The sequence below is a fragment of the Eulemur rufifrons genome, chromosome 2 (assembly GCF_041146395.1).
Source record: "Eulemur rufifrons isolate Redbay chromosome 2, OSU_ERuf_1, whole genome shotgun sequence".
In the NCBI taxonomy this organism is placed as follows: domain Eukaryota; kingdom Metazoa; phylum Chordata; class Mammalia; order Primates; family Lemuridae; genus Eulemur; species Eulemur rufifrons.
In genome coordinates, this window is record NC_090984.1 from 111630564 (window position 1) to 111648532 (window position 17969).

The window sequence follows — 17969 nt, forward strand, 5'->3', positions numbered from 1 at the left end:
CATCCTGGGATAGCCTGAAGTCTATTCCTTAACTGATTTTGTAGGTTTTTTGCATTCCCTGGCAACTGAAAAATCAACCATAGCACACCTAGCCTAACCCATGTCCAAATGAGCAATAGTCATTTTGAGTAAGAGCTCCAAATTCTACAAAAACTATAAAAATAGGCTGGTCAATATCTTTTTTTTATTTTGGAGTCATCAGGTTAGGGAGCTCTATTCACACTATTTGATCAGCCAAGCTGTAACCTCTGATCCCTTCCCCAAGGTGCACACTTACAACACTAAAGAGAACTACAGCATTAACAAAGGATTATTTGTTAGGCCCACAGAGTTGGAAACCACTGGACTGTCAAGTCCTGACTCTGGTTCAGATACAGCAATTTTTTGTCAAGAATTATTTTTTGTTCCTTTATTTAAATGGGAGGCAATTAGAATTGTTACTTTTTGTCACTCACAATTGGAAAAAGATTAGGTACATTTGTATAAGGAGAAAAAAATAGGTCAAACAGATATCCAGAAGCTCTTAGCAGTATGAGAAGGTTTAAGAAAAATTGGGGGAGAGGGAGGAGAAGCCATGCTTTGCTTAGAGATTTTTAAACAGCCACACAGAAAGAAGATAGTGAGGAATAAAGGTCTGAAACTCAGGAATGTTCTTCGCCTAGACATGTAGATCATTCTTCCTTGAGGTATAGATAATTGTAAAATCAAAGAAAGGGGCAAGATCACCAAGAGATGCAAGGCAGGGTCTGAAGAGAAGAGGGCCAACATGAAGTCCTGAATAATACCACAATTTATAGTCTGGCAGACGAAGGCCATTGGAAGAAGGAAATCAGAAAGAGAGAGCAAGAGGTAAAAAGTGAATCAGAAATAAATAGCATTGTGGAAATCAAGGGAGGGAGAGACTCAAGATCTAGGGAACAGCAAAACAGAGTCAAAATCCACAGAGAAGTCATATAAGATGACATCTAAATATTATCTATTGAATTTGTTACTCGGAGAGTCACTAGTCGACTTTGTGTGCTTTTAATGGAGTGGTACAGCCAGAAACATGACTCCAAGTGTTGTGAGTGATCAGGATGTGAGTGACGGGAGCACTGATTAAACTGTCAGGCAAGCATTTCGTTAAGAAGGGAAAGGAAAAGGTAGCATGAGAGAGAGGTACAAACTGAAGGAGAGTATTTTATTTTATGTGCATATACACATGCATGAACATTTCTTTTGTTTTTAGGGGAAAAGAGCAAATGTAGAAGGTGGAGAAAATATGTAAATGAACAGGAGGCAGAATAGTAAGAAACGACAGTAGGGCGACTGACTGTATCAGTTTACTAGGGCTGCCATACCAAAGCACTACAGACTGGGTGACTTAAATAACACAGATTTCTATTCTGTTGTTTATTTTCAGTTCTTGAGATTGGAAGACTAAGGTCAAGGTATCTGCAGATATGGTTTCCTCTGAGGTCCTTCCGCATGGCCCCAATCTCCAAACACAGTTATATTGTGAGGTATGGAGTGTGAGGTCTTCAACATATGATTTTTGAGGGAACACAATGTATCCTATTATACTGATGGAGAAGAATGTCGGGATGGGGCCATGGAGAAAGAAAGAGCCATTTTTCAGAAAGGTTCAGCTACTTGAAGTAGACGCAATATTGGTGGCTGGTAAATACGACAATAGAAACATCAACTTGGACTTCCTGCCATTTCCAGTAGGACATACTCCCTCTTAGACTTTAAATATATATATGTAGAGAGAGAGAGAGAGAGAGAGAGCGCTTATTTCCATTCTGTAACACATTTGAAAGCCCTTTGCACCCCTATTCTCTGATTATATAGTGATTATCCCCTACTTTAGTTAACAAATAGTTGTTGAGCACCTACCATGGTGCCGGGTACCAAACTTTTTGTAAAAATAGGATCTCAATTCATTTTTTAATATCAAAGGTGTGTCATTAACCTAAAGTTGTTGGCTTTAACTGATTCAACCTCTCATTTTCTATGTTGTTCTATGTTCACCCTCATGCTTATAAATTATTGTCCAAATTTTGAGTTAAATTAAAAATAAAGTGCATGTATGATTAATACATTTTGGCAAAATAGTAGACTATGTCCCTTTTGACTCTTTCCATTTTTACAGCCAGTAGCCTTTTTATTTTGTTGACAGCTTCTGTGATTATTTGAATCATTTATTGAGTTCAAATTCCCATTGCAAAAACTAAATATTGAATCTTTTTAACATGCTCACATAGTATTTATACATCAACACCAAGGATGGGTATGTGTGATATCAAATGTATAACTTTAAAGAAAATTATCTAAATATTTATATTCTTAAGTTTTAATCAATTAGAATATAAAGAAATTTTTTTTAATATAGTAGGCTTGATTTTCCAGCCTGAACATCAGTAACATTAACATATACTTGAAATATTTATAATAAGAGTAAAATCCAAGATCATTAACTTTATCCTCTATCATGAATCTTATACACTTTGTGAACAAAAAACACAGAAATCAAATCTCCTAAGTATCCAAGAGTCATTAATTCTCTGTTAATGCAACACACTTTTGCTCTTTTGTCATTATTATAATGAAGAACAGTGTTTTACAAAAGCAAGTCAAGCAAATACATTAAATCATGACCTCTGTACTTTGCACTACTCTAGTTTAAGTGCCCTGAAATGAACTTTCTTTTTAATTAGCATTCTTCTGTTTGTCACTTTAAGTAATTACTCTTCTCAATTTAATTGAGGTGTTATATGTGAGGCACTAAGAGCTTGGAAACAGACCCACCTGATGAATTAAGTTCACTAGGAACAAAGCAGATAGTTGCATTCAGGAGTCAAAGGAGCAGCCTGCCCAGAGGTGGGGAGGAAAGTAATGGGAATAATTAACATCTCTTGCTTCAATAATTGCATTGGAAGGATGGGTTTCAAATATCCATTAATTTAAGTGGTCTTTATTCCATCATTAAGCAAACTGCATATTTGGCACTGACTTTTGCATGCGCTTAGCACAAATAGACCATGTTGTGCCTGTATGCCATTGGGAGCAATTCTTATCCGAGCTTCAGGGAGCTCTTTGCATCTGTGCCTCTGGTGCCCAATGCTGTAACTAGGGATGGGCTGATTACTGGGCCAGGTCTTAAGGGCACTGCTACTTCTCTGGAAAGCAGAAATTAAGTTTTTCACCTCTTAGAGCTGAAACCTCAAGGTCTGTTTATTCAAGGGTAATCTGTCCCTGAGAAAATTGCTTTATAGCATTTAAACTCATATGTCTTACGTGTTTGACTTAATAATTCATAAATAAAAATGTCATGTTTGCTTGTGCTTAAGAAGCATTCTTTTCCCCCAACCCCCGTGTTTTAACAATTCTGAAATTGGAATGGCTCTTAGTTTCCTTTTGACCTCCATGCAAAGATGTGGTTAAAAGACTGATGCATGTTAAACTAGATTAAATCTTTGAAATGAAGAAATACAGTGCCTCAGCTACATGAAGCTTATGCTATAAGCTGGCAATTTTGCTCTTGTCCTTATATATACCTTATTACATGTCAAATGAGGTACCAAGTGCTTTTACTTCTCTGGTCTTACATAGTCTTCCCCACAAATGGATGCTTGGATGTTACTATGCTTACTTGGCTGAATATCATGGAGCTGAGAAATGTTAAAGTCTGAATTTATTCATTCATTCTTTCATTGATGCAATCAACACCTGTTTTGAGCATCTGCAGTTGTAATAAAAATAATAATGACTATGATAAACACAAATGTATTGAGTACTCATTATCAGCCAGCCACTATACTAGGTGGATAAAGAGAATGGTGGACAATAACGGTTCCCTATGCAAACACAGATCTGACTGACTCAAAGCTCAGACCCTGAGGTCACGCTGCCTTGGGAAGCCATATTAAGATGAAGATGTACAGCTGCTTCAGCTGAGGCATCCACCACTGAAATAATTAGCAGGATAAAATCTGCTGATCTAGTTTGGTATACAAACATCCCCAAAGAGAATTCTGGAGACTAAGAATCAATTTCTAAGTCCTGACTGTGCCTCTTATGGACTACAAAATACTGGGTGCATCAATGCAATCTAAGATCATATCTCCCTCTAAAAAATACTCCCTATGGCCATGTGATCTAGTTAGGGTCGCTGTTTTTCATAAGATGGTATAAGTTCTGCCTTCTTTTTGAAACTATATCATAGCACTATTGAAATAGCTTTACTCACGTTTTTGGGTTGTGTGTTTGTTTTTGCTAGAGAGTATAAGCTAAACCTCTGGAGACCTGATCATTATCAAATGCTCATTTATGAAGAATGGTATTGCTGTGCATTGCCTGAAACATAAGCAGTCTATGCATTACTAAAAATATCCTAAATTTTAACCTTGGATTGGACAAATTTAAAGAGCTACGTGAATGTACCCAATAGACTTCCCTCAGTAAATGTCATGTATTGAACTCTTGCTTAGTTCTGATGCCTTTAGTTTACATGAAAGGATTACTATAGATATTAGATAGATAGATGATGGTTAGATAGAGAGAAGATAATAGATAGATAGATAGATAGTAGTATAAGAATGTGTTAAAATGTTGAACACTGTATCATACTATCCTTCTAAGGAAATCAATATGAAAAATTCCGTCAGGGCCTTGCATTTGTGCAAAATTTATGGCCAAAAATTTATGGACAAGCACGAGTTTCCTAACACATCATATTTCCATTTCTGTGCTTTGGCTCCCAGGAAGCTTGGAGCTAAATTTGCAGCTTATCTCTGGTGATGGCACAGCATGTTCTGGTGGGCATTTCTGTCTACTTACTTTGCCTCTGCTTTTTCTTCCTTCCCTGTCCTCATTTTCCAATTCCACCTACTTCTCTTAACTATTTTTGTCCCATCATACTTCATGTATTTATATAAGAGTACCTCACTTTATTTTAGGAATTATATAGGGTATAAAATTAATCATTAAAAAATTAATGTCTGAGTAACTCTACAAAGGAGAAACCTATGAAGTTTACCTCAGCCAGGTGATCAAGGTATTATCAGTTATAAATCACATTGATACTGTGTTCCCTTGATAGGATGGGATGAGAATAGCACTTTGCTTCTGTGGTCTCCCTCCCTGAAACCCATAGCCCCAGTGTAATCCTGAGAAAAACACCAAACAAATCCCAACTGAGGTAAATTCTCCAAAATACCTGACCAGTAGCACCCTTCAAAACTGTCCAGGCCACCAAAAACAAGGAAATTCTGAGAAAGTGTCACAGCCAAGAGGAGCCTTAAAGAGACTGGGTGGCTAAGTATAATGTGGTATTCCAGATGGGATCTTGGAGCAAAGAAAGGACAGTAGGCAAAAACTAGGGAAATTTTAGTAAAATATAAACTTTAGTTAATAATGGCCAATATTGGTTCATTAATTATGGACAAACTATTTTCATTTAGGATGATAATAATGGGAGGAACTCAATGTGAAATATGTGGGGACTATCTTCACAACTTTTCTATAGAGTTGAAATTATTCTAAGATTTAAACGTTTGTAAAAATAAAAAAAAGACTAATGTTAAAATATGGAATGATTAAATGAGGTCCTATGTATGATACACCTTTGCACGCTACAAAGTGCAAGAAAAATATACTTCCTGTGTGTCCATGTGACTGGTGCAAGTAGGTGACGGGAGATATTTCCTGATGGAGAAGACGTCTTTTATGACTAAGTTAATTCTGAAAATTGTCTTGGAGAGGTCGTGCAATGTAAGTGGAGGACAGTGCCCACTGTAGTGCCTGCAAGTCAAGTGTCCCTGATGTGAAATCCCTTGTTAAGTGAGAAAAACAACTGACCAGAAGGAGGAAAGAGAAACGAATGAATAATTAACATCATCTTTTCCCAAATCTGTCTAACTGCCTCTGCAGCTCTCTTTGTCTACAAGGGTGGAGTCACAAAACCCTATGGAGAAAGGGTCCTATGGTCAAAATGGTTGTGCTTTTATGAATCTCTTAGTAGCTCCTCAATATGGGAAACCTGCTCACTCCACCTATTGTTTAATCATAGCTCCTTCACTTAGGGACAATTTTGACAACTCTCAGGCACTCTCAGAATCTGGTAATTTGTCCAAATGTGCTTCTTTACTAAAAGTAGTGAAGTCATCCCTCTGAACCTAATTCTGTTTGGTGAGCATCTCTGGTCTTCAGATTCATATATTGTCTGTTGCTTCAGGAACAAAACTTCTAACAGGTGCTAGATTACCTAGGATTGGATTTCATTACAGTAGAGACCCAACATCATAGCAGCATAGATGTGATTGAAGTCCATTTTTTTTTTCACAGAGAAGTCCCAAAAAGAGAAGTTAGGTGTGATATGGTGTTTCCCCAATTGTCTGGGATTCAGGATGCTTTTAGTTTTTCTCTACACCATCCCTAGTGTGTGGTCTTCAAGAGCATGCGTGGTCCAAGATGGAGCTACAGACATCACATTGCTGTTGCAGGCAGGATGGATGAAGACAGGAGGAAAAGGGGCAAGGATTATGTGTCAGCTATCTTTTAAGGAACGTCTAAGAAGCTAATTGACCACTGCTGAAGAGAGGCTGAAAGATATTGTTACTATTCTGGAAAGGATGACGTGCTTTGGCAATAGAGGTTCTATCTCTAACACAAACAGGAAGAATTGATAGCGGGAAGCACATAGGAACCTCTGCTTCAATAGTCAATTTTCTCCTTAGTGTGTAATCATGCTTTTCTACAGTGTACAAAATTGTCCTGGGAAGACCTAAGCTCTATTCTCAGCTCTACTATATATTAATACTAAATATATGACCTTGGTTAAATCACTTAACCTCTGTGAGATGTAGTTTTCTCATCTGTAAAATTAGGCTAATAATTTCTCCTATTCCATCCTCAAAGGATGAAATTAGATAAATGTATGTGAAAGGACCTCATGAATGAATGGTCTGTTGCCAATGACTTGACTCTACAAACACAGAATGATGCTATCATCACCATCTTTCTCATTTTTCTCGTTGTCTTTATTATAGTATGTGTCTCCTAACCACCCACCTTCATTTCAAAAGACACATATGAATCTTAGAATAATACTTTTTTTCTAAATATGTATATATCTTCTTGACTTTAAAGAATTATCACATTAATAACAAATTTCCCAAAGTGTTAAAGAAGGAAGCAATAAGAGCATCAAATGTTCACATCCTTTCTTAAACCCATTTTGATTTAAGAAACCAAGATGTGATTAAATGGGAGTCAGTATTTTTATTTATTTATTTATTTCAGGATATTATGGAAGTACAAACATTTTAGTTACATGTTATGACTTTGCCACACCCAAATCATGATTTGGGGTGTGCCTTTCCCCCCCTACAATGCACACCACATCCATTAGTTGTGAGTTTACCCAACCCCAATCCCTCAATCCCTGACGAATATTACTACTGTGTGAGCACCATAGTGTTGATCAGTTAATGCCAATTTGATGGCGAGTACATGTGGAGCCTATTCTTCCTTCTTGTGCTACCTCACTTCAGAGGATGGGCTCAAGCTCTATCCAGGAAAATATGAGGTGCTAGATCACTGTCATTTCTTATAATTGAGTAATATTCCATTGTATACATATACCAAATTTTAATACACTCATGAATTGACAGGCATTTGAGTTGTTTCCACATCCTCGCAATAGTGAATTGTGCTGCCATGAACATTCGGGTGCAGATGTCTTTATTATAGAATGTCTTTTGCTCTTTTGGGTAGATGCCTAATAGTGCTATTGCTGGATCGAATGGTATTTCTATTTTTAGCTCTTTGAGGTATCTCCAAATTCTTTTCCACTGAGGTTGCACTAATTTGCAGTCCCACCAGCAATGTAAGAGTGTTCCTGTCTCTCCACATCCTTACCAGCATTTGTTGTTTTGCGATTTTTTGATAGAGGCTAATCTCATGTGGGTTAGGTGATATCTCATTGTGGTTTTGATTTGCCTTTCACTGATGATTACAGATGTTGAGCAATTTTTTTATATGTTTGCTGGCCACTATTCTATCTTCTTTTGAAAAGTTTCTGTTCGTGTCCTTTGCCCATTTATTGATGGGGTTGTTTGATTTTTTTCTTGTTGATTTTTTTAAGTTCTAGATAGATTCTTGTTGTCAGCCCTTTATCAGATATGTAGAGAGCAAATATTTTCTCCCATTCTGTAGGCCATCTATTTGCTCTAATGATAGTTTCCTTGGCTGTTCAAAAGCTTTTTAATTTGATCAGGTCCCATTTATATATTTTTGTTGCTGCTGTGATTGCTTTGGTGGTATTCTTCAAAAATTCTTTGCCAAGGCCGATGTCTGAAAGGGTCTTCCCTACATCTTCTTCTAGGATTCTTAAGGTTTCACACCTTAGGTTTAAGTCTGTTATCCATCTTGAATTGATTTTTGTAAGAGGTAAGAGGTGGGGATCCAATTTTAATCTTCTGCATGTAGCTATCCAGTTTTCACAGCACCACTTATTGAAAAGAGATTCTTTTCCCCAGTGTATATTTTTGTCTGCTTTGTAAAAGATTAGGTTACCATATGTGGATGGTTTCATCTCTAGATTCTCAGTCCTGTTCCAAAGATCTCTATCTCTATTCCTGTGCCAGTACCATACTGTTTTAGTTACTATAGCCTTGTATACAGCTTGAAGTCTGGTAGACTGATACTTCCGAGTTTGTTCTTTTTACTTAAGATTGCTTTGGCTATACGAGGTCTTCTCTGGTTCCATACAAAGCCCTATCAAAGTACTATATCATCATTCTTTACAAATCTAGAAAAAATAATTCTACACTTTGTATGGGAGTCAGTATTTTTAAAAACTCAAAGGTAATTGTTGGAGGAAAGGGGAAGGTTTTTTGACCAAAAATACACAACAAGAGCTGAAATATAGTAGTCGGCACGTGGTACATTAATGGAATTTCAGAGTTTGAGAGATATGAATTCAAATCTCAGCTCCTCCATGTATTATCTGTGAATGTTTGAGCAATTGTGTAGATTTCTCAGACCGAATTTCTTCCCATTTTTGTGAGTGTATCAAGTTAAGGATTCTTGTAAGAATAAAGTGAGGTAAACTCCTAAGACATTGGCTTCCACTTGTAAGTGCAAGAAAAGGGAATGTAACCCCTCCCCACTTCTGTTTCCAATAATAGAAGCAAAGAGTAGATCATGGTGACCTGAAACTAATGAGATACTGACAGGTCACAGTGTTTGGAGCCCTTATTATGTTTTTCACTATGGTCAGTGCATTGCATGGGATACCTCATGGATCCACACAACCTTACGTAATGATATCCTCATGGTTCCGATTTTATCGATGTGGAGGTTGAAGGTCAGAAAGTTTCACTCACCAGGGTTATCCAGCCAGCAGGGGGTGAAGCTGGAGAACAAAACACAGAAATCAGTATCAAACTCAAACTCATGGCTCATCCTCAATTCACCAAAACATAATTCACCTGAAGCCAATTTGGTCTATATTAACATATGGTCCATTTGCCAAAAACTCTCTAACAAACAAGGTACAGGGTTGGTGCTAGTGCAAACACAGCACTCAGGCAGAGAGTAAATCTGCAAGAGATACATAGCTTTCAAGGAACAGCCCATTCATTCCCACATAAAATGATGGGCATTGCAAAAGCCAACAAAGCTGGTCTGAAAAATGTCTTGGCAGCAGCCAAATCACAGTGAAATTAAACATTGGAGAACATCTCTAATTTGGTTAATTGGTCACTTTATAAATTGATCATTTTCTGAATTAAATTTTAGTTAACTGGCCAGTATCCCAACCTTTCAACCATCACAACCTACTGCCAGGTCAGTTTCTCTTTAAATGGTAGATGGCAGTCCCGATTCTTGCAAATTCAAAATACTTATGTGTCTGTCATTAATGGTCTAAGCATATCATTTACCCAGAACACTCACCAGGGCAAAAGAGTCAGATCCAGGACTGACTAGCTGACAGCTATGGAACAATACAGGTGGTTCGAAGGATGCATGAAAACAAATAAACAAAAAAACAGAATATAATCCAAAAGTTGCCCTGGCAGAATCATAAAACATCAGGCCAGAGTATGCCAGGGTATGCTAGGGTATGATCACTAGACTGAAAGGCCATCCATCTGCCTCAGAATCAGGATGTGTACTAAATAATCTCAACATCCAGTGGGATAGAGGAAATGGGGAGAAGACAAGAAATAAACAGGCCATGCCTTTGCTGTTCATTAAATAATTTAATCTATTTAATCATTATAACACTATCATTATAAGGGCACTCTTGTTCCCATTTTATAATTGATGAAAACAAAGCAGATTGATTTGCCCTTCTTTTCCTTGGTGAGACAATTCTGTTCGCTAGTAAGCTTCTCTAGCCTCCACTTTATAAATGGACATTTTCTACTTATATAAATGCATAAGTCACTCTTGAATGTAACAACAATAATAATCTGGTCCACCACTGCTCAATGTTTCATAGCTATGGAGCTGGAAGCCCGAGTCGCTCTGATTGCACAGTTGATGCTCATTACTGGTGCTGGGAAGGGAAAAAAAAAAAATAGGATTCTTCAGGAGGGCAGAGTCCACTGGCTTAAAGAGGCAGTGCTACTCCTTGGTTTTTTTATGGGAATGTATTCAAAATATATACAATCCTTTTCTCATCTTCATAAGGCTGAACTTGTCAAAGTTCTTACTGATAATTTAGAATGATTTTTACTAACATAAATTATTTTTTCTGTTTTAATATTATGATAAACCTTGAGGATCTTAAAATATGTAGATCTGTTTGTCAAATTCTGTAGCTTACCTTTTAGATTTTCCTTTGTTCTCTCTCTTTTGACTAGGGAAATCACAATTTTCACTTCTCCCTGCTGACAGCATAGTCAGTAATTCTAATTTGTCTCTTTATTAAAAAAAAAAAAAAACATGTCTTCATGAATGACCTCTTTCATCTAGCAAAGTACATGGACATTTGTTGACAGAGTTCATGGTCTTTCCAATAATTATTTTTCCCACTGTTGAATTTATTTTAATTCATTTATATCAGGTTTTAGGTTAGGTTTGAGGTTTTGAGAGGTAGGAAGACATAAAATCACATTATGGGAAGTGTTGAGTTAAAACGTCTAACAATTATTCTTTTTCATAATAATCTTAAATGAAACTTTATTAGTTTAAAACAACAACAAAATCTTAGGTTAATAATTTCCAGCCACCCCTCCTCTGCAAAAAAAAAAAAAAAAAAAAAAAATCAGCCAATATTCTTCCTTTTTGGCCTCAATTCAAGTAAAATAAGCTGATATCTTTGCCAGGCAAGTGTGTGGCCATGGAGTTCACATAAGAAATGCTTATTTTGTACTTGTGTCCTCTAGCTCAACTTCAGAAGAGCAACCTTCCATGTCGAGCCTAATTACCACGTTAATAAGATCAGGGCCAGGTATACTCAACAAGGTCATTGCCAGCTTGAGTGGCTCCCAAAGGACAAGGCTGGCATTGCAGATTACAGAACAGATGGATCCCCAATGGGAATCGAAAGAATTGGACTAGGTGCTGGAGGAGGGGAGGCCTTTTTGCAGTGACCAGGCTAACCTTACAAGCAGGATCTTGGCTCTAGGCTCACAGGCACCAACTAGCCCTTAAGGGAGTCTGAAATGTAGACAATAGTGATGTTGCAAAGAGCCCTAGGTGGCATTATAAGGATGTCTTTCCTAAGTGTTCTTTGGCAAATACTCTTGGCCTGTTTATACTTATTGGACCAACTAACAATAATTCAGGCTGAAAATCAACTTCAGGTCTCCTCTTATCTTTGCCAATTTCCTCTGCTCCTGTGTCCTTAATGAACGAAGTACAAATATGTAAATAGCATGCCTTGTTTAGGTAATTAATTTCCTTAAGGTCAAGACTGAGTGATAAGAATACTACCTCCACTTTATGAATAATTCATTTCTGTGGAGGAGTTTATTCAATCAGACTTCATGGAAATAGGATAAAATTTTAAGTACACGTATCTGTGACTGAAGCCCAGCTTTACCCCTATGAGCTGAGTGACTGTGCAATTGACTTAATTTTCCTGAGCCTCTCTGTCTCAATCTACATGAGGAGTTTAATAATACCTACTTCACATGCTCATTGTGCAATAAGAGTTTAAATAAATAAATATATATAAAGCATCTATGAAAGGTAGATATTTCTTTCTTTCTTTTTTTTTTTTTTTTTTTTTTTAGACAGAGTCTCACTCTATTGCCCTGGCTAGAGTGCTGCAGCATCAGCCTAACTCACAGTAACCTCAAATTCCTGGGCTCAAGCAATCCTTCTGCCTCAGCCTCCCATACTTGGATTACAGGCATGCGCCACCATGCCCAGCTAATTTTTTCTATATAGTTTTAGTTGTCCATCTAATTTCTTTCTATTTGTCTTTAGTAGAGAGGGGGTCTCACTCTTGCTCAGGCTGGTCTCGAACTCCTGAGCTCAAACGATCCGCCCACCTCGGCCTCCCTGAGCGCTAGGATTACAGGGGTGAGCCACCGCGCCCTTCTAAAAGGTAGATATTTCATACACATCATTTTTGCTCCTTCCCAGCCTTAAGTGCAAGTAAAAAAAAAAAATACTTAGCTAACTCAGGGTTTTTGATTTAACTAGAATTTTGCTTTAAAAAACGAGGGTAAACACATAGATAGCCTTAGTAATTAAATAAATGAATCAATGAACAAACAAATAAGCAAGCAAGCCAGCAAAACCAGCAGGACACATAAGAATATGTTTAAGATTTTAGGAATTTAGCATTTATTATGGCCTTAACACAGTGATAAATGCTTTTTGTGCATTATCATATCTGAGCATTATAACACTCCAATAAAGTAAACTAATATTTTTATTATCTCCATTTCACAGTTGGGAAAAACTTCTTAGAGAGGATAAGTTACTTGGTCAAAGCCACCCAGGTAATAAGTGTCGGGGTTAGGTGTGCGTTTACCATGAAGCAAATGAAGCTTAAGAGCCCCAATGTTCACCAGGTCCTCCCAAATGCCAGCAGAGGCCTAGCAAAGCATTCTCACAGAGATAGGCTATTGAAAAATTTGCAAAAATACCATGTAAACTCTAGGCAACACAGTGCATGTGCTTTGGTTTGAATATGGTTTGGTCCCACCAAAACTCATGTTGAGGCATGATCCCCAAGGTAAAAGTGCTCAGAGATGGCGGGACCTTTGGGAGTTGCTTGGGTCATGAGGAATCTACTCTCATGGGGGATTAATGGTGTCTCACAGGAGCGGCCAATGAGTCCTCACTCTCAAGGGACTGGGTTAGCTACCAAGAAAGTGGGTTGTTATAAAGCAAGGCCTCCTCTCATGTTTTTTCTCTTTTCATACACATTGTGACACAGCATGAGTTCCTGGCCAGATGCAGATACATGATCTTGAACTTCCCAGCCTCCAGAACTGTAAGCTAAATAATCCTCTTTTCTTTATAAATTATCCAGTCTCAGAAAATGGATTAAGACAACATGCATTTTCTCCTTCTCAATAAGATCTCCCTAGGCTACACTAAAATTTCAACCTTCTTATCCCTCTATTTTTAATTTTTTTCCTCCTTACATTTATCATGATATAATATAATATGTATCATTAATTTATCATGTTTATTATTATCTCCTTCATTAAAATGGAAGATACATGAGGGCAGATTTTGTTTTCTCTGTTACATCCCAGCAAGTACAACAGTGTCTAGTACACAGTAGCAATTTAATAAAAATTGGTTAAATGAATGAATGAATTGTGATTCTTCTGAGTTAGAATTCCAACTCCAGAGCGTGTGCCCTTTACCACACATTATATTTCCTCTCTGAGGGAAATATACACCCTCCATCATAGATAACCCTTTCCCCCAGGTATATGTAAACAAAAATCCAACTTGTAAACCTTTAAATTGCCTTTGAGATAATGATGAATTGGTTACCATTTAATTGTATCTAAGAATTATGGGACAACATTTGAAACCTGACAGTTATATAGCAACAGAGGAAGCCCAATTAAACGGAAAACACATCTCTGAAGAGGAGACTTGCAATGGGAAAGTTGAAATGGAAGTAATAGCAAACATAGCTTCATAGCCCGAGTGTGTCCCTAGAGTTTATGCGCAAGATTCTATTGAAGGCAGATGCTCCTTTGGATCTATGTCTCACCTCAAACTCCTTCCTTCGTGAGAAGGAATATAGATAATTTAACACAGAAGGCCCTCTGCTAAGTTACTTCTCTGGTTTGAATTTCTCATGAAATATATATCTAATAATACCAAAGAGTAAGAACAATCAACTTTGTAAAGATTAGCCTTCTCATGCCTAGAGTCCCCTTTGGTACGGATATATTATATCAAGTCACCAGGAGACTCAATTTATCTGTTTACACATCAAAATTTATCCAACAATGCATGATCACAATGTACTTCTAAATATTAACAACTCTAACTGATTAGCAGAATCAGGACATCCTGATGTACTGAATATTCTATTAAATGATTTTTTTTTCCATAGCAGAAGAAACATCTATATGAATTCATGCTGTTTACAACTGTTCTCAAGGTTTTAGTGCATTTTTCTGCCTTACTATATATTGAAGATGTGAAAATGTACCATTAAGGATCAGCTGGCTGATATTCAGGGTTACATTAAAGATAAATGTCTAATCCTGCAGAGATTTGAATGAGTATTGCCCCCAGATCTTCCCTGGGAACCTGTTTTGGAGGGGGGGAATAAATCTCAAATCCAAAGGGTTTCACTGTTGGGGTATGCAATAATAGAATTTTAGACTGTAAAGGTCTCATTAATGCCTCATTTTATAGATGATTCAGAGACCCCAAGAGAATAAATGCCTTTCCCAGCATTCCATAAACAGCGCAGGGCAGAAACAAGCCTGCAAATACTGCTTGTGTCAACACAAGGAATGTGCACCTCCTCGGATTCCCCCAGCCCTGGTCACCTCCTGCACTTGCTCTGCCACTTCTCTGTCTGGGTGACTCTTCCAGCCTTGTCCCAGAGTGCACCCTCACCAGACACTGAATCTGCCGGTCTCTTGATCTTAAAATTCCTAGACTCCAGAACTGTCAGAAATAATTTTCTATTATTAATGAGCCACCCAGTTTATGGTATTTTGTTATGGCAGCCCAAACAAATTAAGACAAGTAGTATTTTAAATCTACAACATTTTTTTTCAAAAGATAAAAGTGTTTACATCTGTAAAGTATTTCAGTCTATCTGCTATTAACCTGCTAGAAAAGATATATATTAAATTCCCTCCTCCTAGACTACAAGTAAAGTCTCCTCTGGTCATTCAAATCCTGCATAAAGACCGCCCAGTCAATCAAGATATGAGAAGAAAACTTACCCATATGTGGATATAACAAATGGAAAATATCAAAGCGCCATAGAAAAACAATATATCATTGGACAAAGAATTGTACTAGTAACTTAAAGCATTCCTACAGAGATAGAACTGGGGAAGGGTTGGTTCCAGTTATCTGCTTGGCCAGTTCAGCAGAACACGGGGAGTTAGGTAAAGCTGACAGTGCCACTGTGGAACTTCCAGAATGAAGGGCATATTTAGTAAGAAGTGAAGGCTTCTGTTTTTTGCCTTTAAAAATACATGCATATTTGGCACAACATTCAAATAATTTCTTAAACTATATTGGGAACTAGATGTCTTGGTTCTGCTACTAAAAAGTTATTTGAAATTGGCAAAGGCATTTAATGTTCCTGGTTTCATTTATGTCATTCAACCCTGTTTTCCTTAATAGATCCCTCTGAGAATATACATTTTTGGAACTGTGGATTCTTTTTATAGGAATATGCACACAAAATCGTACTCAAAAATTATAGTAAGTTACTGGGATTTTTTTCTGACTCCTTAAAACCCATCCATGCCTTCCATGTTATAAGCCCCTCATCTGGATGATATTAGTTAAAATTTTGTATCAAAAAGGGCAGATCACTGTTACCTAGACAAGTCAGACTGGGATAATATGTACTATCTTTGAATCCAGTTAGCCTTGCAGTTGACAGAGTTTTTAGGAGGGAAACTAAAGAAAGGTTAAGTTCCTGGAGGCAAAGAATAACACAACTACACGGAAGGATCATCACAAAAAGAATGACTTCTAATGCTAAGGACGACTTCTCAAGGCTGGATATGGTGCTTCCGTTCCCTAAGTTGCTATTGCTTTCTCTGTTTTCCCTAAGGTTGTCTCTTGTTGATGGGAGAATTGGAAATCAAGTTAGAAAAAGATATAAAAGGGCCTTATATACTTAACTATTTAGTGGACAATTACTGTTTTGTTTTGTTTTGTTTTTGCCATGAAGTATTCATTTTCCTGCCCTAATTTCTCCAGAAGAAAACTCTCTTTTTCATTATATATAGACACAGGAGAAGACAATTCCAACTTCAGAAGCTGAGACGTTTAGAACCCTCTTCCCAGTAAAGGTAAGATGTGGGAATGTGAGGCAACCTTGGCCAAGCAGTCAGCTTTTATGGGGCATTTAAATCCTTAGTCTCTGAAGCAAGACAGAATATAACACAATGAAGGTCAGAGTGGCTGTAGTACCAGGCCAAGTTGTTTCATCTATAAGATGTTGCTGTTTTCTGACACTTCTTCACTTTTTGGAGAGTCACTGAATACGTTACATTCCCAAGTTTTGTTTGTCAGTATTCTTAATAATCTCTCAATAAGTCATTTTGTGCCAAAGTTGGAGTTGGTTGTTTTGCTTGTATCCAAGAACCCTAGTTAATGTACCATAATTTATGAATTTTGAGACTGCTTATGACATAAGGATTTGACTTTCCTCTAGGAAAGCAGAATTTTGGTATAGAAGGAAGAAAACCAAAGTTAGACTCAGATTTTCAGCCTATCAAACACATAACAAATGAGCAACTTACCCAATGCTGATACTGCTCAATCCATATGTAAAAAAGGACATAATTTCTTCCCAATTACCCTATAGGTACATCAGACATATTCTATAGTTCGTGATTTCTTTAAAGAACTAGGACATAACATTCTAGTTGATGTGCGAGTTAGAAAGGAATTTTCAAAAAGTGATATACCAGAGTTTGCTTTTTACTGATATTTCTGGATGAAGCAATCATCACAACAATGGCTGCCAACCCTGATATGTATTTGAGAGAGCTGCCAGATAAAATACGATATATTCAGTTACATTTGAATTTCAGATAAGTAACAATTTTTTTTTTATTGTAAGTAGGTCCCAAACATTTGCATGGAGCATATTTATACCAAAAAATTATTCATCATTAATCTGAAATTTAAATTTAACTGGGCATACAGTATTTTTATTTTCTAAATCTTGCAACCCTAATTCAAGAAGACATGAATCCAGGAGTTCAAAGAAAGTGCAGTTAACTTAGGAGAAAACTGCATTATTGCCTCCAGTAGACAAAAGGACCTGAAAGAATAATGAAATTTTCAAAATCCCTGAATAATCAGGAAGGTTCCCCTTCTTTGATTAAAATGGAGAAAGTTATACTATAATTGGTTTACTGTTAAGCTCAACTGGTTCATTTGTAAGAATTATAGAGAGACACGAGGGAAGCTATAATCAAAGGGATAATGTGATAACATAGTTTAGAGGAAAGAATAGAGATAATTGAGTCAGACAAACTTAAATTTGTTATGATAAAAATAATTAAATTAATATGCGCTCATGAATGTTACTTTTAAAGTGGATATTCTTAAAGATAAGACTGTTAAATCACATAGTTTACACCTTTCAATTCTAATAGAGATGATGAAATTCCCACCCAATAATATATATTGATTCACAACCTAAGAGAATGCCTTATTTTGCTAAAGAATATGTGAAAAAGGTGTCTTATAGTACCTTTAATTTGCATTTTGGACTGCAGAAAAATGGGGAAGAAAGTACTTTTGTGCTCAGTCTGCCGTCTTGAAAGAGACAG